The 25700-nt window shown below is 56.5% G+C and overlaps 1 protein-coding gene across 6 annotated transcripts in view; it reads right to left on the reverse strand.

Moving 5' to 3' along the window:
* PITPNM2 (phosphatidylinositol transfer protein membrane associated 2) overlaps window positions 1-25700 on the reverse strand; it is a 137801-nt gene that overhangs the window by 76583 nt on the left and 35518 nt on the right. The window contains exon 1 of one of the 6 annotated variants that reach the window (XM_029921835.1): window positions 7019-7075. The exons of the other annotated variants lie outside the window; for them this stretch is intronic. The gene's annotated coding sequence lies outside the window, so the exon portion shown is untranslated. Of the gene's footprint in view, window positions 1-7018; window positions 7076-25700 lie in introns of those variants that run through there. 6 annotated transcript variants of the gene reach the window in all.

Raw genomic sequence — 25700 nt, forward strand, 5'->3', positions numbered from 1 at the left:
AATCACAGGGGCCAAACCCCAAGTCTTGGGCCCCAGAAACGTCAGTCACATTGCCCACCCTGGGGAACAAGTGTATCCCCTGCGGAGGGTTCCTTTGTCCAGGCCACCCATGCAGAGGGGGGTGGCAGGAGCTCAGCAGACACATGCCCTCACCTGCATGCTGTGGTCCTGCTGCTTCTGGGCAGAGTCCAGCTCTGGGGGGGAGGGGGGTCTTTTGCCACTGGGTCACCCGTGCTCTGAGCAGCAGCAGTGGGGCCAGGGAGGGGGCCAGGAGGCCTGGCTTGGGGCCTCTGTGTCTCTGGGCCTCCATTCCTCACGACAAGGATGATAACCCAGCCACCCTCTCCCAACGCCTGGGAGCGCAGGGACACCCAAACAGCTGGGGACAGCGTGGGGCATGGGCACTGGGAAACACTACCACCTCAGGAGCCCTCTCTCCACAGTGGGTACATCCGCCAACACCCCGCTTCTCCTCCCTCCCCAGTGTGGACCAGCAAAGCCTGAAGCCAGCACAGAGGGCTTGGCCCTGTGGCCCTGACACCAGAGAAAAGATCAAAAGGTAGCCAACGCCTAAAGGCCACAGCCCTGCAAACACTTTCCTTTCACAGCCTTTTCATTTATCTTTAAATTTATGGGTTTATTACTTATTTACTTAAGTAAGCAAGCTCTAGGCCCAATGTGGGGCTCGAACTCACAACCCAGAGATCGAGAGTCACACTTCCACCAACCGCACCAGCCAGGTGCCCCCCCTTCTCCGTCTTTTCCCCTGGACCCTTTATTATGAAAATGTTCAAACACAGGGCAATGCTGGAAACATGATAAAGGATACCCCTGCCCACACCACCCAGATCCTGCCATTCTGTGTCATTTCTTTAGTGCGGCGAAACATGTGTAGCCTAAAATTTACCGTTTTAACTGTTTTAAAGTACACAATTCAGTGGCATGCGGTACATTCACAACGCGGTGCAACCATCTTCTCCATCTAGTTCCAGAACACTCTCATCACCCCAAGACCTGATACCATTCACTTTCCCTTCCCCTTCCCCCAGCCCCTGGCAACCAAATCTACTCTCTGTCTCTATGGACGTGCCTGTTCTGGACATTTCACACAAATGGACTCATACAGTGTGCGGCCTGCGCCTGGCTTCTTTCACTCGGCATCACGTTCTCAGGGTCCCACTTTGTAGCAGGTGTCTGAGCCTCATTCCTTTGTGTGGCCGAGCTGCAGTCCATTGGGTGGATATGCCACACGCATTCAGCCTTTGATGGACATGTGGGCTGTTTCCACCTTTTGGCTATTGCTCTCTCAATTTAAAAAAAAATGTTTATTTATTTATTTTGAGAGAGAAAGAGAGAGAGTGCATGTGCACGAGCAGGGAGAGGCAGAGAGAGGGGGACAGAGAGAAAAAGAGAATCCCAAGCAGGGTCAGCACTGTCAGTGCAGAGCCTGACGTGAGACTCAATCCCACAAACTGTGAAATGATGACCTGAGCCAAAAGCAACAGTCAGACACTTAACCCACTGAGCCACCCAGGCGCCCCAGCTCTCTCCCTTCTGAAAAGAGTTGTTCGGGGGGGCACCTGGGTGGCTCAGTGGGTTAAGCATCCAACTTCAGCCAAGGTCATGATCTCACCATTTGTGAGTTTGAGCCCCGTTTCAGGCTCCCTGCTGTCGGTGCAGAGCCTGCTTCGGATTCTGTCTCCCTCCCTCTCTGCCCATCCCCGACTCTCTCTTTCTCTCTCTCAAAAATAAATAAAATATTAAAATACGTGTATTTTAAACATAAAAATAAACGAATAAAAAGAGTTTTTCAAAGACATCTCCTGAAGTCCCTCCTGAGGGGTCTGGTCTCAAGGGTCAGGCTGAGGAGGCTCCTTTGCCTTTTCATTAAAGACTGCCCCCCACTGGGTCGCAGAGCACAGAGGCAGGGGCCCCTAGCCTGCGTGTGACCAGCAGGTGGGCCTTGGCCTCGTTGGTCCTGAGAAGCAGCTCGTTGGGCGGCAGGACATGTGAGCACAGCAATCCTACACCCATGCTCTGAGACCTGCTGGACCCGGGCTCTGGGACTCTCTGGCACCCACCACCTACATGGCTAGCAAGTCATTCTCTTCCCTGAGCCTCAGTTTTTTCATCAGTAAAATGGAGGTAAGAGTCACCATCACGGGGTTGTGCCAGAAACAAGACAGGCCCGGCTCAGTAGAACTTTCCTCAGTGACGGAGGTGTTCCGTCTGTACCGTCCTGTAAGCCTGCCACCGGCCCCGCACGGCTACTGAGCACCTGGAATGGGGTTCCTGTGACTGGGAAAGGAAACCTGTACTTTGACTTCACTTTAATTCAAAACTAAATTTGGTAGTCGTGTGGGGCTAGTGGCGGTCACCCTAGACGGCCCTAAGGACTTGTTGAGAGGGGACAGTGGGAGACATGCACGGTCCTCCTCCTCCGCCCTTCCCTCTCCCTACTTACCCCACACAGTCTGGGCTGTGGAGCAGGCCTGTGTCTGTAGCCTGGCCCCAGAGGCCCCTCTAAAAGGACAGGGGGCACATGGCTGGGTTCTCAGGGAACAGAACAGGTGCCGGTTAGGGAGTGCACTCGGTGGACTCCATAATGACGTGGATCCTTGAACTGCTGCCTCTTTTCCTGCCCCCTATTGGCCCCAGACCCCTATTCTAGAACCCCATCTCCCTGCCAATTCCCCCAGCAACTCCTAAGGTCATTCCTGGAATGTCTGAGCTACAGCGATAGGATTGGAACAGACCCTCCCCCTACTCCTTAAAGTGGCAGCAGCGGCCCCTGTGGGGACATGCAGAAGGTCCCCAGTCGCAGCCTGGGCGCCCAAGGAGACCTTCCCATTGCACACAGCAGCTCTGGCAGATGCTGTCCACCAGCACAGGGTCTGGACCGGAGTCCAGACCGGATTCCCATCCGACCTTCTCGCTTTGCAGAAGCGGAAACCCAGACTCAGCTGGACAAGAGCACAGGAAAGGCAGGAGGAGTCGAGGCTCAAGTCCAGCTCCGCCCCCCTCCGCAGAGGCGATTCTAGGGGGTGGGGGCAATCCTGCCCAGGCAGGTCAGGGGCCTGGGGTGGCCGAGTGCTTCCAGGGGGCCGTGCAGCTTCAAAAGCCTGAAGAGCAGGAGCTGAAGCCTAGCCAAGCCATCCCACTCCTGTCCCTGACCTACCCCAAGCCGCCCACGCTGGGGATTCGGAAGAAGTGACATCTGGGCCGTGACAGGGAGGACTCCAGAAACACGTGACGCAAAGAACCACAGCTCCGGGTGTGAGCCCAGGAATAAGTGCAGGTCACCCGGAGCTGAGACATGCTGCTGAGGACAGGAGCCCCAGCTCGTCCGCCCCCTGCCCCCCAGCACAGCCTTCCCTTTGCCTCCCAAGTGCCTTTGCCTCCCCCCACAGGAGGGCCACAGGCACCCCTTCAAACCTGTGCCCCAAATGGCCTGCTCTCACCCACTCCGGCTCCACCCTGCCGGCCTCCCCAGCATTAGCACCCGCCTGCCCTGTGTGCACAGTCCCCTCCCCTCCTGCAGCTTCTGCTCTGGGCCCCTTCTGACCCTTAACCCCAACTCAGCATCCCCCTGACCTTCCTCACATACTGCACAGCTTGAGCCGTATCGAAGATACTACCTACTTTTCTTTCTCCTGCTGTTTTTATTTTTTAAATGGTAAAATACAGGGGCACCTGGGTGGCTCAGTCGGTTAAGCGTCTGACTTCTGCTCAGGTCATGATCTCACAGCTTGTGAGTTCAAGCCCCACATCAGGCTCTTTGCTGTCAGCACGGAGCCTGCTTCAGATCCTCTGTCTGTCTCGCTCTATCCTTCCCCTGCTGGTTCTCGTTCTCTCTCTCTCTCTCAAATATAAATAAACTTTAAAAAATTGTGGTAAAAATGTGTGACGTCAAATCTGCCACCTTAACCATTTTTAGGTGTCCAGGCCAGTGGCATGAAGTACAGTCACAGTACTGTGCACCCGTCACCTCCATCCATCTCCAGATCTCTTTCATCTCGCAAAACTGAGGCTTTGTCCCCTTTTCACACCGACTCCGCATTCCCAGTCCCAGCAGCCTCCCTGTCTGTCCCTGTGAAACTGACTCCTCCAGCTTCTCATGAAGGGGAATCATGCAGTATTTGCCCTTTTGTGTCTGGCTTCTGTTACTCAGCATGTCTTCCAGACCCATCCGTGGAGCGGCGTGTTCTTTTTTAAAACCAAAACTGTTTCTCCCCCTGGAACGGAGGTTCAAGGAGGGCAGGCTGTGGGCTTGCTGTATTCCCTGCTGTCCCCCCAGGGCCTATAAGAGCACCTGGCACCCAGCCGGCAATGGACGAATCTTTCGAAGGAATGAATGAATGAATGCATGAATAAAGACTCTTCGGAGGTGACCCACGGGTCTGGGCCCGCACCACAGGGCTCCCCACTTGATGGGCTTTCTCCCCAGAGGTGGCAAGTCTATGGGAGGGTTTTACAGGAGCAGACAGAGTCCCCCTGCCATGGACGTGACAATGTGCTTTGAAGGCTCACAGTAGCTAGTTCCGTGCAGGTGGCAGGAGAGTCTGAGTCAAAAGTGAGCAGGGGCCTGGAGCCTCAGGTTCCGCCGGGAGTGTGTGTGTGGTGGCAGCGGGGGGGTGGTGAACCTAGCCAAGGAGCCGTCTCTGGCGTGGATTTAGGAGACCGGGGTCCGTCTGAGGGTCTGAGGCTCCCGACCTCAGTGGTCCCTTGCCTTCCACCTTCTCCACATCCTGCCTGCCTATTTAGAGCCTCCTACTCTCTGCGAACTCATTTACCTACGGTCCGGTCTGGGCCAGACGAGCTTGGGAAATGGAGTTAGGTGGACCCTTCCACACGTGCAGCAAGCCTGAAGGGGTGACAGACAATGCAAGGGGGTGCTCACCTCTCGCCAGATTTGGGGTGGCCCCAAGGCAGAAGGCGTCTACGAGAAGACAGGTGCCGGGAGCATGTAGCTAGACCTCAGCCAGGTCACTGCGCTGGAAGACAGTGACCCCAGAAGTGCCCCGGACCAGGCCAGAGCTCCACCCCACTCACGGGAAAACAAGCAGACTGGGACACTGGAAAAACAGCTGTACCTTTAAATTATTTGGCCCGCAGATATGAAAAACATTTGCATGTTTTGAAGCTGTTTGCATGTTTGGTTATTTTTAGGGTGAACCCAGCTGCCTCTCCTTGGAACCGGACGGAGCCCAAGAGGCACGTAGTCCTTTTTCCCAGACGGGGGTCCCTGGTCCCTGGTCCCTGGGAGTGAGGACTTGAGGAGGAGATCCCTGGGGCTCGACCAGGACATGCCCCCGGGGCCCAGGCAGGTCTGCGGGGACTTCTAAGATGTGTCACCGTGGACATGAGGACAGGGGCACCACCCACCTGGGCCCAGAACCAGCCCCTGCCCCCACTCAGAGCAGGACTTGAATGCGGGGAAGAAATCCCAGTGTTCTGCCTCCGCCCATACCCAGCCCAGCTAATGGGAATATTTGCTGACATATTTCTAGAACAAGCAGCAATTAGAGCAGATTTTCTCTTCCATTCCCCCTCCCCAAAACAGGAATAAATCAGTTCTACCAATTTCCCAGCTAATGATTTCCTCCATTAAATTAAAAAGAAGACGACAATGTTTTTTTAAATGGATTACCAGCCCTATGTTTTCAGAGACCACGTGACCTGTCAGCCCCTCTTAAGTCCTGATACATCAACGTCCCTTAATTAATTTTTAATAAATAAAAAAGTCGTAGCCTGAGAAGCGCTCCTTCCCCCACCCCCCGCCCACGGTCAGCCTGGCGCACGAGGGTCGGGGTCCAGGCTGGCTGTGGGAAGCCGGCTGGATTGGGTCAAAGGTGACCTGAGAGTCAGGGCACGAGACCCATTTCACAGAGGAGAAAAATGAGCCTGAGTTGGGAAGTGCATGAGCACATAACCCGGGACCCAAGGTGAATGAGTCTCCCACCAGGGAGGACGAAATGTGGGGTGGGGCCTTGGTTTCGGTGTGCCCACTGACCAGAGACGCGCAGACGGTGATGCCAGGGGTCGGAGCCCAAGCCCTCGGGGCGTGGGGACAACGCGAGCAACTTGATCCAGGACCTGCCCCGCTCTTCCCCTTTGTTTATAGTAGCTTCTGGGGCAGGGCAGGCATGCAGGGCCGACACCCCACTTGTTTCTAAAATGTCCACCCCCAGCAGCATAGGCGAACCTTGAAAGCATTATGCTAAGTGACAGTGGGCAGACACAAAAGGACAAACTCTTTAGGATTCCACTTATAGGAGGTGCCTGGAATTGGCAGATTCAAGGAGACAGAAAGGAGCGGGTGGTGACGGGGAGAGGGGATGGAGGATTAATGCTCGATGGGGGCAGAATTTCTGTTTGGGGAAAGACAAGGTTTCTGGAGATGGATGGAAGGTGGGGATGGATGGATGGAGGGAGGGAGGAAGGAAGGAAAGGGAGGAGGAAGGAGGGAAGGAAAGGGGGGAGATGGAAGGAAGGGAGGAAGAAGAGAAGGGAGAGAGGAGGGAGGGCAGGCAGGGAGGGACAAGGAGAGAAGGGAGGGAGGAGGGCGGGAGTGACGGAGGGAGGCACAGAGAGGAGCCCCAAGCAAGCAGAGCTAGAACCTCACCCCTCCCGCCCCCCAGCATCCGCAGCCCTGACATCTGGACTACGTGAGTCCCTAGAAGCCGGTGGTCAAGTTCTCAGAGCAGGTCCCGTGGGGAAGCCCACAGCAAGGCCACACTGGCCTGCTTTCTCCTAAGGTCTCCAGTGTCAAGCCCAAGATCCACGTACTTAGTCCCACTCCGCCAGCTGTGCTGGTCAGCACCGAGAGTGCATTAACTCCCTCAGGGCGCGGCTGGGGTGCAGGAGGGCAGGGGTGCCTCCATGCCCGGCTCTGCCTTCCCAGCAGCTCAGAGACCCCAGGGACGCCTGAGAGCCCACACCCGCCCGGGGAGACCTGGGTCCCCACCACACAGCTGAAGGGCGAGCTGTTTTCAACTCCTCTACAAAGGTGACTCACCCCCGCTAGGCCACTTGCTAAAGGTCATGTGCAGCCCTCTTCAGTGACCGCTGTGCTGGGCAGGCCCCTGCGGCACCGGATTTCTATGTGGCCTCCCTGCCACCAGCCCAGGGCAGCCCAAGTGAGCACCTAAAACTGTAAACAGGATATGTCACTCCTCTACCTCAAACCCTCCAGCGGCTCCCTTCACACTCAGAATCAAGACCAGTCTCTACCATGGCCTCCCAGTCCTCCAACACTGACTCTTTATTCCCCAGAACCTCTTCTGTCTCCTTCAGCTCCAGCCACCCCAGCTTCTCCACTCTTCCTCAAAACTGCCAAGCACACTTCTACCTCAGGCCCTTTGCACCTGCTGGTCCTTCTTTCCCACACGTTACGTGACTGGTTGCCTAGGTCTATGTAGGTTTCTACAGGAGGTCCTCTCTGGCTGTGCTATCCAACACCCCTACTACCCCACCCTCTCTCCACTCTCTTCTCTTATTTTCTTCCTGGCATTTAGCCCGACCAGTTTATCTTTTTCACTGCCGAGTCTCCAGGATTCAGAACAATGTCCGGCATGTGCATGGAGTTCAAAAACTGCCGATAGCCTTAGAAGGGAAGGTGGGGGGGGGGGCGCATGGGGGGCTTAGTTAAGCATCTGACTTCAGCTCGGGGCATGACTTCACAGTTTGTGAGTTCGAACCCCACATCGGGTCTGCTGCTGTCAGTACAGAACCTGCTTCAGATCCTCTGTCTCCCTCTCTCTGCCTCTCCCCTGCTTGTTCTCTCTAAAGAAATGAAGAAGGAGAAGGAGAAGGAGGGAAGGTGGTTGGCGGACAAGTGGCAGAAGGTTCTGGGGACTGATGATGTCCCTGTCGGTCGGTCTGGAGGCAGTCTATACAAATCACCAGCAGTATACTTAATATCCGTACATTTTCTGCATGTTTGTTAGAGCTCAATAAAATTTGTGTGTGGTTTTTTTTGAATAAGCTCTGTTGAGTGGGTTAATTAGGGATAACTAGACAATGAGAGACGTACAACAAATGTTTTAAAAGCACGTATTGGGAGCCTGGGTGGTTCAGTCAACTGAGGGTCTGACTTCAGCTCAGGTCATGATCTCATGGTCCATGGGTTCGAGCCCCACATGGGGCTCTGTTCTGCCAGCACGGAAGTCCTCTGTTCTCTCTCTCTCTGCCCCTCCCCTGTTTGCACACACATAATCTCCTTCTCACTCTCTCAAAAATAAACAAACATTTGGGGCACCTGGGTGGCTCAGTTCGTTAAGCATCTGACTCTTGGTTTCAGCTCAGGTCATGATCTCACAGTTTGTGGCTTCAAGCCCCACATCAGGCTCCAGGCTGACAGTTTGGAGCCTGCTTGGGATTCTCTCTGTCTCCCTCTCCTTCTGCCCCTCCCCTGCTTGCACACATGTTCTCTTTCAAAATAAATAAATAAAATTTTTAAAAAAGTAATAAATAACCAAATAAGCATACATTTTTTTTTTTTAAAGTTTAAGGCACGTACAGAGTCAACAAGCGGAGCAGACCAAACCAAGCTGAACACGGTGGTCTCTCTCCTCATCCCGCATAAGGTCATCTGACTTTCTCTGGAGACTGAGAAGGTCCAGGACAAGTCCTTCGGGACACGGCAGTCACTGGACTTTGCGGAGGCATCACACAGGGAATATCTGAGCCCCTGTGTGCAAACCTGGAGAAGCCTGAGGTTGTAAAATTGTCTCCACTCCCCCCGCCCCCTCCCCGGGCACTGGACGTCAGGCTGTTGGTCTGAAACGCACTAGCTTAAAAGTGGCAAGGCCAGCCCGGGTGAGTGTTTTGTGCCGGCAGCAGGGGCACCACTGGCAGAGGCTGTAAGCGCATGCTGCCCTCAGGCCGGGCCAGTGCTTCGGACCAGCCCGCCTGGCTCCCACATGAAGGCCAACCACACCCAGTCTTCGCTGCCCGGCCCGCACCTTCCCTGCCTTCCTCCGGCGGCCTTCCTACGTCCGGCCGCCCCTGCCACCAGTCCAGAGCCCTGTCCTGCGGAGACCGGTGCCGCCCTGAGTTCTCCGACGGGCCCAGGCCTTGCTTGCTGCAGACCCGCCCAGGGAAAGGGGAACCACTCAGTCACAAGCCAAGGGAAGAGAGAGACAAAGAACATTGGGGAGAAAGCCAGAACACAAACCTTCCTCCCATCCTCAGACTGAAAAGTTCTGGAACATCCCTGCCTCACCCTCCACAAAAGCACTTACGCAAACAAAAGCAGACAAACTGCTGGATTAGCCACTGACCTGTGTGACAGGCCTCCGTCCCCCTTTGCCTCCCTGAACCCTCTCACCTCCCTACCAGCCCTTGAGCTCCGGCCAAAGATGGCCGGTTCCAGGTCCTGGCAAAGCAGACGTGACCTGTGGGTTCTGGCTGTGATGAACCACAGTGCTCTCTGCAAAGGCCTTGCTGCCAGCCAACAGACCTGCATTTATGAGGGAGAGCCAACCAGTGGGCATCTCTGCGGCCACCGGAAAGACGAGATGGGCCCCACGAACAGAAAGAACTCAGAGGAACAGCAGAAAGGAAACAGCACGTGTGGCACTCTGTGTTGGCTGTCTATGGCTGGGCAACAAATTACCCCAAACTTAGTGGTTTACAACAGTCAACATTTAGGGGCGCCTGGGCGGCTCAGCAGATTAAGAGTCTGACTGCGGCTCAGGTCACGATCTCACGGCTCGCGAGTTCAAGCCCTGTGTCTGTGCTGACAGCTCAGAGCCTGGAACCTGCTTCCGATGCTGTGTCTCCCTCTCCCTCTGCCCCTCCCCCGCTCACGCTCCACCTCTGTCTCTCAAAATAAATAAATGTTAAAAAAAAATAAACATTTATAGTTTCATACTGTCTCTATGCCTCAAGACCCTATGAGCGGCTCAGCTGGGTGGTTCTGGCTCCAGATCTCCCGTGAGGTCGCTGTCAAGGTGCTGCGAGGGCTGCAGTGACATCAAAGCCCTGACTGGGGCTGGAAGCGGGAAGTGCCTCCCAGAACCGAGAAGGTAGTGCTGGCTGCGGGCTAGAGGTCTGGCTCCCTCACCACCTCCCTGGACCTCTCCAGGGGGCGGCTGGCCTGTCCTCAGGACATGGTGGCCGGCTTTCCAGAGCAAGAGAGGACGGCATGCACCACACGGTGCCTTGGCCGCCACACCCCCTTCTTCCCCCAACATCCATGGGCGACAGAGGCCAGCGGGGGGGCCCGCGGAAGCTCCTAACCTCGTCCCAGCCCATCTCCTTTTATCCTCAGGGCAGACTGGGGAGGCCAGCTTGTCCCTCTTTTTTCCACGCGTGTAGAAACTGAGTTCTGGCAGGTGCTCCGTCCTCCCCGGGGACCCTGGGCCCCGCCGCTCCCCCCCCCCCCCACACTGGGCAGTGGAGCCTCTAAAGGGAGTCCAAAGGCAGGCTGGCAGTGCCTAGCCGTGTCCCCTCGCCTCTCAGTGTTCCCACGTGTATAAAATAAGGTTAATAAAGGCGTGTCTTGGGGTCCTTGTGAACGAGACAGAAGCACCCAGCACGGGCGCCGGGGCATCAGCAGCCACCACTCCTGCCAGACTCGAGGTTCCCTGTGGGAGCGGCCGTGCCCCTCAGAGCGGGAGGTGGGGGGACGAGCTGGCGGCGAGCCGGGAGCTCGGGCTGCAGGCCCTCAGGAGGACAGCGGCTCCCGAGACGTGGCACGGGGGTGGGGGCGCTCGCACGGTCACCCCCTCGCTGCTGGGCCAGGCCGCCAGCCAGGAGCGCCTCCTCGCCTGCCCCGGGGGGCTGACTTGGCGGCAGAATCACCTTCCGCGGCCATTTCATCAGGAGGCAGGCTTCCAGAAGCACCCCAGCCACCAGCGACCCCAGGAGCAGCTGCCCCGAGGCGGGAGGGCACAGGTGCAGACCACGGCACGCGCCGCCTTCTGCCTGAGAAAACAGGCTCGTCGGTTTTGCCCACTTTGTCCTCCACCATAGAGAGCGGGGGAGGTTGTTAAGCCCATAAATCCAACTTCTCCACGTAGGGGTGATGTTCGTGATGCTCGCTACCCCTCCCCCTGCACAGGCCTGGGTGGGGGTGCGCGGTGTGGGGCGGGGGACCCAGAGGCCGCGTCACCATGCGTTTAAGGCCCAAATGCAGGAAGTGCCATCTCTGAAACACACAAGGGGCATCCCTGCGGATATATTTTATTTATTATTTTTTTTAAGATTTTATTTTCAAGGTATCTCTCCACCCAACGTGGGGTTTTGAACTCACAGCCCCGAGATCAAGTGCTGCATGCTCCACAGACTGGGCCAGCAAAGGGCCTCAATTTTATTAAAAAACTTTTTTTAACGTTTGTTCAGTTTTTGAGAGATACAGAGAGACAGAACATGAACGGGGGAGGGGCAGAGCGAGAGAGAGGGAGACACAGCATCTGAAGCAGACTCCAGGCTCTGAGCTGTGAGCAAAGAGCCCGATGTGGGGCTTGAACCCACAAACTGTGAGATCACAACCTGAGCCGAAGTCAGGCGCTCAACCGACTGAGCCCCCCAGTCTTAATTTTAAAAGACTCACACATTACAATCCCCAGGCAGGCCATCACCCGGAGCCTCCAGGAGCCTGGCTGTGGGACCCAGGAGGCCTCACCCCACATCCCCACCAGTCTGAAATTCCACAAAGATGGGCCTTGCTCCCTGGGCCAGCTGCCCTGCTCGGAGGACTCCGGCCTTGGACATTAACAGCCGCCCCCAGCCACTCACAAGCGAGGAGAACTCCCTGCACAGAGCAGCCCTCATCTATCACCCCCGCCTTGCAGGGCTGATGCGAGAGTGAAATGAAATTAAGTGCACAAAGCGTCCAGCGGGGCACCTGCCTCCGGAGCCGGGTCTCCAGGCCGCCCTGCCCTGCTGTGTAGTTTGGGGGTGGGGGGGCCCTGCAGGAGAGCGGCTTGGTGGAGAATTCCTCCAGCCGGTGCTCTGCACTCACGCTTGGGGGGTGGGGGGTGGAGCAGACCCCACCTGCTACAGAATCTTCCCTGTGCCCTTCCCAGTGCCCCTGGTTGTAACCTGCGCACCTCAGCACCATCCAGGCTCAGGTGGGGCCTGCAAAGAGCTGAGAGGCAGGTACGGTGCCTCCGTCTCCACGTCGGGGAGCCCTGCCGCGCCGCGGCCTTACACAAGGGGGCTACTCGCCACTCTGCTCGGAAAGAGGAGACAATTAGAGCGAGAGTCAACAAATGCTTAACTGCTCTCCCCTGATCCCTGGCATGTGATCACGGGCACTAATCCAGGCTCCTTCTAGATCCGCCCGTAAGGCTCCCTGAGGCCACAGATGCCACCTCAAAGCAAGACCCTGGGACATACACGCCCCAGGGCTCCAGACATGGGACCCAGGGCTCCTTCAGAGACCACCTCCTTGGCGGAGGCCTAGTATTTGCCTCACACGGAAAGAGGAAAGAAAAGTCACCAGGAGATCTGCTCTGGGTCTCCTAATTCTTCTTCTCCCTCCCTGGCGGCTGCTCAGAGAAAGAACACCCTCCACCGTCGGGGGCCTCTCTTGGAAGCTGAGGCGCATGCTGTTCACTTTCTCTACTCAACGGTCCCCTGATCCCCTCAGCTGTTCAGAACTCTGAGATGGAAAACCACCCTTTACTAAAGGGTGGCTGGGTGGCTCAATCGGTTGAGCATCTGACTCTTGATTCTGGCTTGGGTCATGGTTCCAGGGTCATGGATTGAGCTCGCGCTGGGCGTGGAGCCTGCTTAAGATTCTCTCTCTCCCTCTCTCTCTTTCTCTCTCCCTGTCTCTCAGAGCGCCTGAGTGGCTCAGTCGGTTAAACGTCTGACTCAATTTCAGCTCAGGACTTGACCTCACAGTTCATGGATTTAAGCCCCATATTGGGTGGGGAGCAGTGTGGAGCCTGCTTAGGATCCTCTCTCTCTGCCCCTTCTTGGCTCTCTCAAAATGAATAAACTTATCAAAAAAAAAAAAAAAAGGATTTTCTCTCTCTCTCTCTCTCTCTCTCCCCTCCTCCGCCCATAACCCCTGCTTGCTCACTCACTCTCTCCCTTGAAAAATAAAAGTAGGGGGCACCTGGGTGGCTCAATTGGTTAGGCATCTGACTTCAGCTCAGGTCATGATCTCATAGTGTGTGGGTTTGAGCCCCACATCAGGTTCTGTGCTGACAGCTCAGAGCCTGGAGCCTGTTTCCGATTCTGTGTCTCCCTCTCTCTCTGCCCCTCCCCTGCATGCATTGGATTTCTCTCGCTTCTCTAAATGGAATAAACATTTTTAAAAATTTTAAATAAAGGTAAAAATAAAAATAAAAAATAGAAGTTGAAAACCAAAATGCGGCCCATCCATACAATGGCCATCATTCCGCTGTAAAAACGAATGAAACACTGACTCGGGCCACAGCATGAATAGACTTGGAAACGTGACACTAAGTGAAGAGGCCGGTCACAGAAGGCCACACAGTGCATGACTCCATTCACATGGGATGTCCGGGACAGCCAGTCTGCGGAGGCAGAAAGCAGATGCGAGCCTGCCAGGGGCTCGGGGGCAGGGAGCAACGGGGGAGGTGTCTAGGGGTGGTGACATCCTAAAAGTCTCTGTGGCAATGATTACAGACCCCCGTGAGCATACAGCTGCCCCCTGAACAACACAGTGCTTAGGGGGTTCGACCCCCCCCCCCCGAGGGATTGAAAATCTGTGTATAACTTTTGACTCTCCAGAAACCTAATTACTAACAGCCTACTGCTGACCGGAAGACTGACCGGTGACACAACAGTCCATTAACACGGATTTGGTGTACGTTCTATGTATTCTTATGACAAAGGAAGCCAGAGAAAAAACAAATTGCTAAGAAATTCAGGAGAGAAAATACATTTACAGATCTGTCCCAAACTTATTTAAAAAAAAAATCCATGTATAAGTGGATAGTTCAAACCTATGATGTTCAAGGGTCAATTGTACTAAAAACCACTGAATTTGCACACTTTCAATGGGTGAACTGTAGGGGGTGTGAGTTATATCTCCATAATGCTGTTATTTAAAACATGCAGAAATGGGGGCGCCTGGGGGGCTCAAGCAGTTGAGCATCTGACTTTGGCTCAGGTCATGATCTCACCGTTCCTGAGTCTAGCCCCGTGTCAGGCTCTGTGCTGACAGCTCAGAGCCCACTTTGGATCCTGTGTTCCCTCCTCTGCTCACTCTCTCTCTCAAAAATAAATAAACAAAAAAATAAGTAAATAAAAATAAAACACGCAAAAATAAGACCAGAATTTGTTAACACTGATGGAAGAAGCTCTGAAGTAGAAGCTCCCCTGGCCCCGAGCCTGCCCTCCGCCCATCACTCCGCAGCCCCCTGGCTGGTGTGACCATCGCTCAGAGGATCGTCAGTTCCTCCGGGGCCAGCACTGGGGGGAAAACAAGGAGATGCGGCTCTCCTGGCCGCCGCCCCCCCAGGAACCAAAGAACAGGTGGTAGTGGCCCTGGGAAGAAACTGCTGCTCCCCATCTTTTTTTTGTTGTTGTTTATTTATTTTTGAGAGAGACAGAGAGTGAGCAGGGAAGGGGCAGAGAGAGAGGGAGACACAGAATCGGAAGCAGGTTCTGGGCTCTGAGCTGTCAGCACAGAGCTCAATGCAGGGCTCAAACTCTCAAACCGTGAGATCGTGACCCAAGCTGATGTAGGACTCCCAACCGACCAAGCCACCCAGGTGCCCTTGCTGCTCTCCATCTTTAAAGCCCCCAACCCTGAGCCCAAAAGCAACAACACATGGGCCTCCAGCCTGTCTGTGGGCCGTGTGGGCACAAGGTCTGTGTGCCCTGTGAGCACAGGGTCTGACCACAGATGGTCGTGCCTCTCTCACCTCTGCTGAGACAATGGCAGCGACAGCAGTGATGACATTTGGTGCCAAGAGGAACCAAAAGTGGGTATTATTCTGGGGCAGGGGCCCTGAACCCTGGACAAGCCCCCACCCGCCTGCCTGCCTGCACTGGGGTCTGAGGATCCCACGAGTTGGAGGACAGTGGCCAGAGAAGACCAGGATCCGCAGTGAGGAGTCTGGAGTTTGCAGAGGTAGAGACGGCCCCCACCAGCACATGGTCATCTCAAGGACAAAGCCTGGGCCCCGAGCCAGAGCCTGGGGTCTGAGGCTGCAGCTGGCCCAGTGCAGACAGGGGGATGGTGTGTAAGCCTGGCCAGGGCAAGTGCACCCCAAAACACTGTCAAACAGGCCCGGTTTCACCCCACCACGGCGGTGGCTGCCTCCGCCCACATTACAGGGTTGCAAGCTGTCCACGGAGCCAGGGGACTTACTTCATCTCATCTCAGCCTTGCCAACCCGACCATACATTCCGAGGGGGCCATCTCGGCTTGGTGACCGGTCAGGGAACGGCTGTGGGGGCCAGGGGCTCGGGGAAGCTGCTCCGGCCTCTCTGAGCGCGCCCCTGGCCCTCGCTTCTGCATCTGCATCGAGGGGTCGCTGCTGGCTCCTTCAAAGGGCAGCTGAGCTGGGCGAGTCAGGCCAGCGACACGCATTAGTTAGCTCGCCTGCCTGGACGTGGTTTCTTTCACCCTCCCTCGAACTCCAGGAGGTGACATGGTGACATGTTACAATTTCCGTTTTGCAGAGTCTGACTGACAAGGCTCGGAGGGGGACAGCACCTGGCAGAATCCAAACGCAGGTGGTCGCTAAGGCTCAGGACCTCAACCAGGCACCTTCCAGGTCTGCCCTCCAGACCACGCGAGCCGGGCATGGACCACCGCCCTGCTGGGCTCATGAGCCCCAACGGGAAGCAGGTGGGTGACAGAGCCAAGCCTGGGCCAGGTCCACAGCAAGGGCGGGACATCCGCAGGGCAGGGGACAAGGCAAGACAGAGCGGGTACAGCAGCACCTCTGGGGGTCCCCAAGGGCCAAGCGCGTGCCCTCAGCTTTCCAGCTTCTCGGGCCAGGAAGGAAGTGCCTTCCACAGGTGCCAGGACTGACCCCAGAGGGGCCCCCCCCCCTGCCCCCCACAGATCTGGGTGAGGCCCTGGGAAAGCCCAGCCCTGTCACTGAGCACCTCGGGTACCTCTGAACACAGGTCCCTTCACCCAGCCTACTGGGGGATCAGTTTCCTCCTGGTGACCTTGTGCTATAATAAAAAACACCTATTTGGTCTTTGCTTCCTTTTCTGGCCACAGAGCTCTTAAAACTCCTGTGATTTCCTGAAAGATAACAGGGTCTTTTGTATGCTAATGAGCTGGAGGCTGAGCTCCGGAGGAAGCCCCAGCAACCAGCCCTGCCTCCCCTTCCCCTACCCCAGCAGGGGAGAAGGGGCTAGAGACTGAACTAATCACAGCAACATCATCGGTGCATAAAAACCCTACACAACAGGGTTCAGCGAGCCTCCAGGCTGACATCTGGAAGGGTGGCACTCTCCCACTCCACAGGGGCCCCTCTGGACCTCTCCTCTTCATCCGGCTGTGCATCTGTGTCCTTTACTGCACCCTTTATAATAAGCCAACAAACATCAGCAAATGCTTCGAGTTCTGGGAACCATTCTAGCAAATTCTCAAACCAGCTTTGTAGCCATGTTGGATAGAAGGGCGGGAAACCCAGGGCCCATCGCTTGGGATCGACCGGCATCTGAAATGGACCGAGCCCTTACCCGTGGGGTGTGCACCAACTCTGGGCACTGGTGTCCACAGATAACCGGAGGGCTGCCTGGTGGAAGACCCACACACGTCGTGTCCGAGGCGCTGCTGAGGATAGAAATGGCTCCCTCCCAGTCCCCGTCAGAGAAGTGGAGGCCGGCCTTTCGCGGCCTCTGGGAGCGTCCTGGCCCTGACCTTCTCAGTCCCTGCAGACAGACACCGGGGCTCCAGAGCAGTCTGGGGCCTCTGCCTCAAGTACTCAGCATCACACCCTTTCCCCGAAGGCAGGGTCAGGGCCACGCAAATCTCTCCTTTCTTCTGTCAAATCTACCCGCTGAATCATAAATACATGAAAATATTTACATGAGCAGATTAACTTCTGGGTCCTGCGGCTCACTTAGGCAAACATGTTTATCTTTCCGTCAAACAACACTTCGGAGTTACTTCTGTTTTGGGGTGCTAGGACTCATCAGCACTACGGTGAGGAGGGGAGGGCAGCGGCAGGGGGAGGGATGCTCAGAGCCACACGTTAACATCTCTTTACAGCTGGCTGATTCGGAGCTACAGGGAACCCCGGGTCATGGGCCGAGCCCCTTGGGGGTCACTTATCTAGGCTCCAGACCCGGGCTACTGGCAGGTGGCCAAGCTTGCTGGACCAAGTCACCTCTCTGGTGACAAGGGGAGTGATGGTGGCTCCGTGCCGGGCGCCTGCAGACAGCTCAGCACTGCCATCTTGGGAAACGCCACTTTCTCGGGCGCGCACCCGCACGCATACGTCCTGGTTGTGCAGGCTCAGAAACACAACAAAATCTTTCAGGTCTGCACTCGACAAAGCAAGATTTCGTTACGCTGCCATCAGCCTGCCCTTCCTCCCCCCACCTCCAACCTGTCATCCACATGAAGCCAGATGAAGCCCTTTTCTGAGCCACCTCAGAGCGTGACATTCCTGGACGAAAGCCCCTCCACGCTCCCCCTCCGCTCTCAAGAGGCCATCCACACTCCTTAACCAGCACGAACCCCCCCCCCCACATACCTGGCTCCTTCCCTCCACCCCCACCTGGCCTCCCAGCACACCCCCTAACAAGACTCATCGTGGGACCCACCGTGCCTCCATGCCTTTGCATGGGCTGTTCCTTCTGCAGGGAAGACCCTCCCCAATTATGCGGACCCCACCTCAGCTGTGGGGTGAAGTTGGCATTGCATGAGGTGAAGCCAAGTACCAGCACCCGAGGCCTTCCCCCCTGGGCTCCCTGCCCCCTCCCCACAGGCACGTGTCACGGGCACCACCATGGGCCAGCTCTGTCCCCTCCAGTGGCCGATGAGGTCGAGAGTGGGGGTTCATCAGACCCGGTTCGCCTCAGCTCCCAGCCCACACTGGGGGTTAAAGCCGTGCGCTCTAGGATAACCACGGGGCAGGGACACAGACCCCTCCTCCCCTGCAGGCCTGGCCACACCTCCACGTAGCAGCTGCCCACTCCCCAGGTCCAGACAGCCAGCACGCGGGGCACCGTCTACGCAGGCAGTGTTACGAGGTGTGACTTCTTCCCCGCACCGGCCCTGCCTGCACACTCCGGCTCTCAGCAGGCCCGCAGGAGGCCGCTTCCCGGGCTCAGTGACTGCACAGCAACGACGTTTTATTCACGGGGAGCGCCCAGGATTCTTGCCAGCTCACCGACCACTCTCCTCCTCCAAGAGTATCTCTTGGGCACGCGTCCCGTTCCTCGCTCTACGCCGGCCCCAGGTACCTGCTCCCGCCAGGAGGATGCAGCGGGGACACGGGCAGGAAGGAAGACCAGAGCGAGGAAGGGAAAGGGCCAGGGAGCGACAGGACCCCTGGCCCTGCAACTCCAGCCTCAACAAGGGTCACCCCCTCAACTGAGCAGTGAGGACTAGGAAGCAGGGGACAAACAAAGCTGTGCTCTGGTCAGGAGGGTAGGTCCTGGCAGGGAGGAAGCAGAAGAGGAGCTGGGAGTGAGACCTGAGAAAGCCATGCTGTCGCCGGGGCCCCAGAAGCATCCACGGCCCAGCCCTGGTCTGCGCGCAGCTCTGCAGCAGGAACCAGGCCTTGGGGAGACTGAGGCCCAGTGAGGATGCTGAATGCCACGGTTCTTAGCACAACACACTGTCCCTCCACGCAGCTGTCCCTGGGACTCTGGCGGGGGCCACTGGCCATTCCCCTTTGTAAGCGACTCTAAGGAGCGGCTCCCAGCTGCCAGCCCTTCTGCACAAGGTCCCGACAGACCTGCACCCTCCCCCTCCCTCCTCTCCCACCTGGGGTCCCCAGGCACATGTAGGCTTCGGGAGGGAGTCGGCAAGGAAACCGGTCTTTCCACACACGGCTGGGGGCGGCGTGGCTGGGGGGTGTTCTAACAGACTTATTTATAGCCACGCACCCCGTCCGCACACTCTCAGTCCTGCCTGCCTGCCACTGGGGCTTTTCAATCCGCGTCTATATTTATCCCCCCGAAGCCGTTGGGATAATGGCGAGGCCAGAAATAGCCTTGAAGACATTCACGTGAAGATGATGGGCAGGTCCCCAGCTCCCAGGCTGACCTCGCCCCCCGCCCCCGCATCTGCTGCGTGGCAGTGGGGAACAGGGGACGGCTGGACGGGCCGGTGAGGCAGCCGAAGCCAGATGGAAACAACATAATCCCTCCTTCCCTGCTGGCCACGGCCCTCTGCAGCCGTGCAGCGGACAAGTCCGGAACAATACATCTCAGCTGCCGGGCTACCGGGAGACCAAAAGTGACGAGATCTCCTGACGGACGTCAGCATGTTAATCAGCTCAGAGACAGAACGGAGACTCAAAGGGAGCAGGCAGGAGGGCTCTGCAGCTCACGGACACATGCTCACAAAAAAGCAGGTCACCCATGCACCAAGGTTACAGAGACACGCCCTCCCGTCTTGCCCCCTGGACCCAGGCGCTCGGCTCGCAGCAGAAGCATGTGCGCGGCCTCCAGCTTACCCAGCCACCTCCTGCCTCCTGGAAGGGAGGACTATCCGGAGACAACCTGGCTGGCCAGGGAAGAAGCAGCAGGCACCTTAGGGGAGCCAGCAGGCTGGTCCTGGTCCTTAGCTTCAGTATCCTGGAAGAGCTTGCCATCTGGGATGGGGACAGGCACTCATTTGAGCCTATGTATTAACAGAGGAAGGAACAGAGTGCAGCTGGAGCAGAGAGAAGCTGCCAGCTGCCAGCCTGAGCGGGGATTCCATAGAAGAGGGGGCATTTTGGCTGAGCTTTGAAGGATGCATAGGAGTTTACCAGGAGAGAAGGGGTAAAGGCACAGGGAATATCATGAGCCAAGGGTTTAGTACTCAAAGTGCATGGTGTGAGCAGGGAACGGCAGTGGTAGGAGTGCAGGGTCAAGGGTAGTGAGGTGGAGTCAGACTAAGAGGGGCTGGGTCCCATCAAGGATCTCAGGAGCAGAGCCTCTGAGCAAATGGGATTGAGGAAACTCACTCGCCACCCTCGTGGCTGGATCTGTGGCGTGAGTGGGGTGTTCTCTGACAGGACCTCTGGGACCTCTACCCCGTGTGGGTCTTTAGCCCCCGGTCCTGACCTACCCTCTCCCTACCTCCCAGGAGCCCTGGTCATTCTGGCCCAACTCTCCATGTCCATCGGTACTAAAAAATGTGGGGGGCCCCTGGATGGCTGTCAGTTAAGCATCTGACTTCGGCTCAGGTCATGATCTCATAGTTGGTGGGTTCAAGCCCTGCGTCCAGCTCTATGCTGACAGCTCAGAGCCTCGAGCCTGCTTCAGATTCTGTGTCACCCCCTCTCTCTGCCCTTTCCCTGCTCATGCTCTCTCTCCCTCTTTCAAAAATAAACATTAAAAACAATTTTTTTTAATGTGGGATACCTGGGTGGCTCAGTTGGTTAGGCATCTGACTTCGGTTCAGGTCATGATCTCACGGTTTGTGGGTCTGAGCCCCGTGTCGGGCTCTGTGCTGACAGTGTGGAGGCTGAAGCCTGCTTTGGATTCTGTGTCTCTCTCTCTGCCCCTCACCCACTCATTCTCATTCTCTCTCTCTCTCTCTCTCTCTCAAAAATAAACATTAAAAAAATTTTTTCTAATGTGCACTGTAAAATGGGACAGCTGCTTTGGAAAAGCCTGCAGCTCCTCGAAATGTTAAAGATTGAGTTGCCGTATGACCCAGCAATTCCGCTCCCAGGACACACTCAGGAGGAATGAAACAGAAGTCCACACAAACACTTGTACATGAATGTTCATGGTCACGTTATTAGCAATAGCCAAAACCAGAAGTGAAGCAGGATAAATCCTGAAAAGATGAGGCTGAGCAAAAGAAGCCGGTTACGAAAGGCCAAATGCTATACAATCCCGTTTACATGAAATGTCCCCAACAGACAAATCCCTAGGGACAGAAAGCAGATTAGTGGTTGCCCTGGGGGGTGGGGGAAGGGGAGTGACAGCGAAGAAGTCCAGTGATAGAAATGTTCTAAAACTTTCTGATGGTTGCATTAGCCTGTGAATATATGAAATATCACTGAATTGTACACTTTAAATGGCTGAATCGTATGCTCCATAAATTACACTTTGGTCAAGCTGCTAAAAAACCACCCAGCTGTGCAAAGCCAGAAGAGTACAAGCCCAGAGTGCTCTGAGCGACAGAGCTGGGGGAGCCCCTCCTGCCTGGGGCAAGGAGGCAGCCGTGGTGGCCACACTGTGGCATTCCACCAGCTGCTCGCTTCTCCAAGCCAGGCCCGTCCCCAGCTCCCTGTGTCCTGCACAGGGCTTAGGAGCTGGCCCGGCCCAGGCTATTCTTTGGTAGAAGAGAGGACTCAGGCCGTCTCACCTGGGGCAGGTGCCTCCCTAAACACCCTCCTTCACACTCTGACTCCATAGCTCCAGGGTCCCCAGTCCCAGAAGCCTTTCCTGACCTTACAGATAGAAGGAACCGTTTGCTCATGGGCTCTGAGCCCCACGCAGAGCTGGATCAGGGAGCTCTGCCAACCTGGGACACAGCCACTGGTCCCCAGGCAGCTGCAAGCCCTGGGGTCCACAGTCAACCCTGCTCGTCTGTGTGAGGCAAGGGGTGTTTCTGTGTTAAGCACCTACGAGGTGCCAGGCACCCCAGGAGACGCTCTACGCTGGCTTTCTTATTCGCTCTTTCCTCTGGTCAGTCCTTTCAAATCTAGGCCACCTTTGTGAAATGCTTTAGTGGTTGAAGAAAACACCCCCCTGACCTCAGATGTCCCCTCATGGCAGGAATGAAGTGCAGTTCAGTGGGGTGGGCAGGCCCTGGGCAGCTCGTCTTGTAAGAGATGTCCCTCCTGCTGAGCTGCCGGCAGACAGGCTGCACCCACAGCAGGCAAGGAAGGGACTCGACAGCTCGTGCCTGGTTTCTTTGCTGTCCTCGCACCTCCTCTGGCCTCCGAGGACAACGCCAACAGAAGGACAGAGGCTGCCGGACACCTGGCCCCGGGGCTGAGGCCTTTCTTCAGCATCTGGCCAGATCTCCCACCTCTGGGCACTACGCTCTTGTTACCTGGGCTCACAAGGTGCTAACTCCAGCACGGGGCCATGAGAACCGTTTCTGGAGACAGCTGAAAATCAGTCAATGGAAGCAATTTCCAAGTTGTCATTCCTCAATGGCACATTCATTGTGCTGGGAACAGACCAAGTTAAAAGGCTGAAAGGAAAATCAAACTGGGTTTCCCTCCTTTGGCCTATAGTTTCAGCTTCACCAAAGAGAGCCAAAGCACAATCTCTCTTTATGAGGAGTCTACAGACAACACCCAGACCCTCCCAGGCACAGCCGGGAGCTTCACAGGCCTTGTTCTGCACCGCGAAGGTCACAAGTGACTTGAAGTTCGTCATCAGGGCAGGCTTGCAAACTAAAAATAAGTCGCCAACCCATTCCCCGTTTACAGAGAGGCACGCAGGAAGTCCCAGCGATGAAATTCAAGGTTGCCTCCCAGGGAATGTGATCAAGTTCGGGGTGCCGCCGGGTCAGCATGGTTTAACTGACACCTGTTCCAGGTGACACAGCTGTAGGGCACTGAGACCCCAGCCCCCACCGACCCTCCTTGCCCCCTGTGTTACAAGAGATGGATTGTGGATTTGGCCAGACCCCCTTGGTGGAGCGACGGCCTCTGGCTTGTGTCCGCTGGGATCTCCGGAGACTGCACAAACTGCTGAGTGCCTGACCGTGGAGAGAGATCCCCCGAGCACGGGCGGCTCGCCACTGTCCCAGGGCATGGGGTTCACCTGTCTCCCCTGATCTGTTGTTAGCTCCTCGAGAGCAAGCACATCTTATCTCTGGCCTGGCACTTGGAAGCAGCTCAATAAAGTCTTCGATAAAATGCATGGCAGCATCAACTGATTCGCCGCAGAGCTCAGACATGGCCAACCAACTCGGGCCCTGCCCAACCGAAGTCAAAACACCATCCCAGAGAGCACTGCTCAAGGCCCAGAGCACCCAGAACCCTCCGCTTTCAAAGCTCCAAACTCCTGCCCACAGGGGAGTCTGCCAGGGCCCCACACTCAGCTGCAGGGTCCGCGGCCAGCCCCTCCCCGAGTCCTCGAGCCCCTGCACATCCCCTGCCCAGAGCTGTCCATCAGCTCCGCTAAGGAAACACTGGACTTGGCGCTGGAAGCCTGAGTCTTGGCTCTGCCATTAACCAGCTTGCCACACGCCTTTGGCAGTGACTTCCTTTTCTGGTCCTCAGTTTCCCCACAGTAAAGTGGGGAAGTGAAAAGACCTTCCAAGTCTGTGAGGACCTGTTTTTCTAAAAGTCCACACAACAGGGCTTTCCTGGTTCCTCAGAGATTCCTTAAGGCTCTCCCTTTAAAACATGCCTCACCTCCTCCACCACTGCCACTCTGGTCCGGTGCCCGCCACCTCAGGTCATCGCAACAGTCTCCCCATTGGTCTCCCTGCCTCCTCCCTCCACCCCATCCAGTCCGTTCCCCACATAATAGCCAGAAAGCATCCTTTGAAGACACAGTGTGGTCCCAGCCCTCCTTGGCATGAGCTCCTCAGAGGCACCAGATCTTGCTCAAAGTAAAAGTCTCAATAAGACCTGCAAAGTCCTGCTGCATGCGGACTTTCATTTCTTCTACCGCCCCTTCCCCTCCCTCCTTCTCTCCAGCTTCTAGAACACTCCGGACAAGCTCCTGCCTCAGGGCCTTTGCACAGGCTGTCTCCGCTGCCTGGATGCTCCTCCTCGACATAATCTCCTGGCTTTCTCCTTCGCTTCCTTAAGGCCTTTTCTTAACTGTGCCGACTTGAGAGGCCTTGCTGTTTGTTTATGCAGCATTAATTTAGCGTTGATCCCCATCTGTCAGTCCCGCGTGTTTTACTGCTTGTTGGTTTCTTGTATGTCTACCTGCACCAGACTATAAGCCCAGGAGGGCCACATGTTAAATGTTTCATTATTCCTTTCTACCCAGCTCCCAGAATCGTGGGTACTCACTAAATATTGAATGAACTTGCTGACTACAATGCACTGAATGAATACGTTTTGATCATTTGCAGGTTCCATCATGCTGCTACAATGAAGAGTCTGGGGCCATACATCTCCAGCTTGAATGCCATCATCCCGGGAGCCCTTCTGAGAATCCCAAGCTCTGGACACTGTCTCCAGGAATCAACGGGATTGTTCTAGGCAGGTTTGTGGCTCAGGAAATGTGGGGAGGAACAAAGCAAGGAAGTGACCCAGAGCACACTGACGGGACCTGGTCCCGGGAGGTCTGAGGGTCAGCGCCTGAGCAAGTGTTTCCAGACGCCTCCTGGCAGGCAAGACGAAGTCGTAAATATGGCGTCTGTGAGTGCATGACCACGTGGGGAAGAGCAAGAACCTCAAGCAGGGGGCTTTTCCTCAAAGCCGAGGGAAGCAGAGATGGGAAAAGAGGGAACAGAAGGCAGCAGGGGGCGGGGGGTGCTGCTGTCAGTGCCAAGAGCCTGTGAGCAGAGCTCTGGGGGAGCCCGGACCAGGACCATGATGGCTGAGACAGGGCCACAGCCTGGCCTCGTGGGGCCTCGAGGAGGCTGAGCCGGCTTCCCGCCCTGGCCCTGCCAATCCTGAGTGTGAGAGCCAAGGGCACTGCAGCCTGGCTCTCTGGCGGCCATGATGCACCTGTGCAAACCTCCCCAGGTGACCAGGAGCGAGGACCTGAAATGGAGCCAGAGGAACACATTTCTGCCACCTGGATGAAAATAAAGTACGGTCTGCGGAAGAGCACACCACCTACGTCAGCAGGAAAAGCCAGGGAAGGGGTTCCCATGGGCCCCTGAGCTGAGGGAGAGCAGAGAGGCTGCAGGTGGGGAGGCTCCAGCACTCTCCGCTGCAAGCCCCTCCACGTCCCGGCCCAGGCCCCCGGCAGGGCTGGCTGCATGCGTAGGGAAGCGAGGAGGGGGCAGTGGGGGGACTCAGATCCCAGCTCTCTCCCAAGCACTGTGGGGGGACAGCAAAGGAATGCAGGAAGCAGGCAAGGCAGCATCCTTGTCCTAGGACACAATACAGCGTCCTGTGGCCCTGGGCCCGAGCTCCTGCCTCTCTGTGCGAGCTGGCTCCAGCCACAGATCCTCCCCAACCTAAACCCCGAGGGGACGGCTGCTTCTGCAGGTGAAGGAGAGGAACCCCCACCCCGCCCGCAGCCCCGGTCCTGGGCCGCGGGAGGCTGGGAGGCCAGCATGTGTGTCAGTGCTGCTGTGGGCTGAGGTCCTGCCCGGACATCCGCTCTCTTCCTCCTCAGGAGACAGTGACCTTGCTGAGGCCTCCCAGAGACAATGGCAGGAAGCGCCCCTCCCTGAGAGAGCGGGAGCAGGAAGGAAGTGAGGACCCTGGGCCTGCAGACCCTCCCCACAGGGCCCCTACCCCGAGGAGATTAAGGTCAAATGCTGGAAGCTCTGCCCACAGGCTCAGCTCAAGGAGAACGTCTTCAACTTTGCCCAGGGTTGGGGGGGTCTGCTGAGGGCAGATGCTGTCCCCGGCTGGGACACCCCTGCCTCTTTCAGGCAGACCCTCTCTGCAGACGGCCCCGAGTCCAGGTCAAGCAGACACAGAACACAGAAAACCACTCCAGCCGCCCCCTGCCCTGCACCCACCCCA

Source organism: Suricata suricatta, chromosome 14 (assembly GCF_006229205.1).
Source record: "Suricata suricatta isolate VVHF042 chromosome 14, meerkat_22Aug2017_6uvM2_HiC, whole genome shotgun sequence".
Taxonomy (NCBI): Eukaryota; Metazoa; Chordata; class Mammalia; order Carnivora; family Herpestidae; genus Suricata; species Suricata suricatta.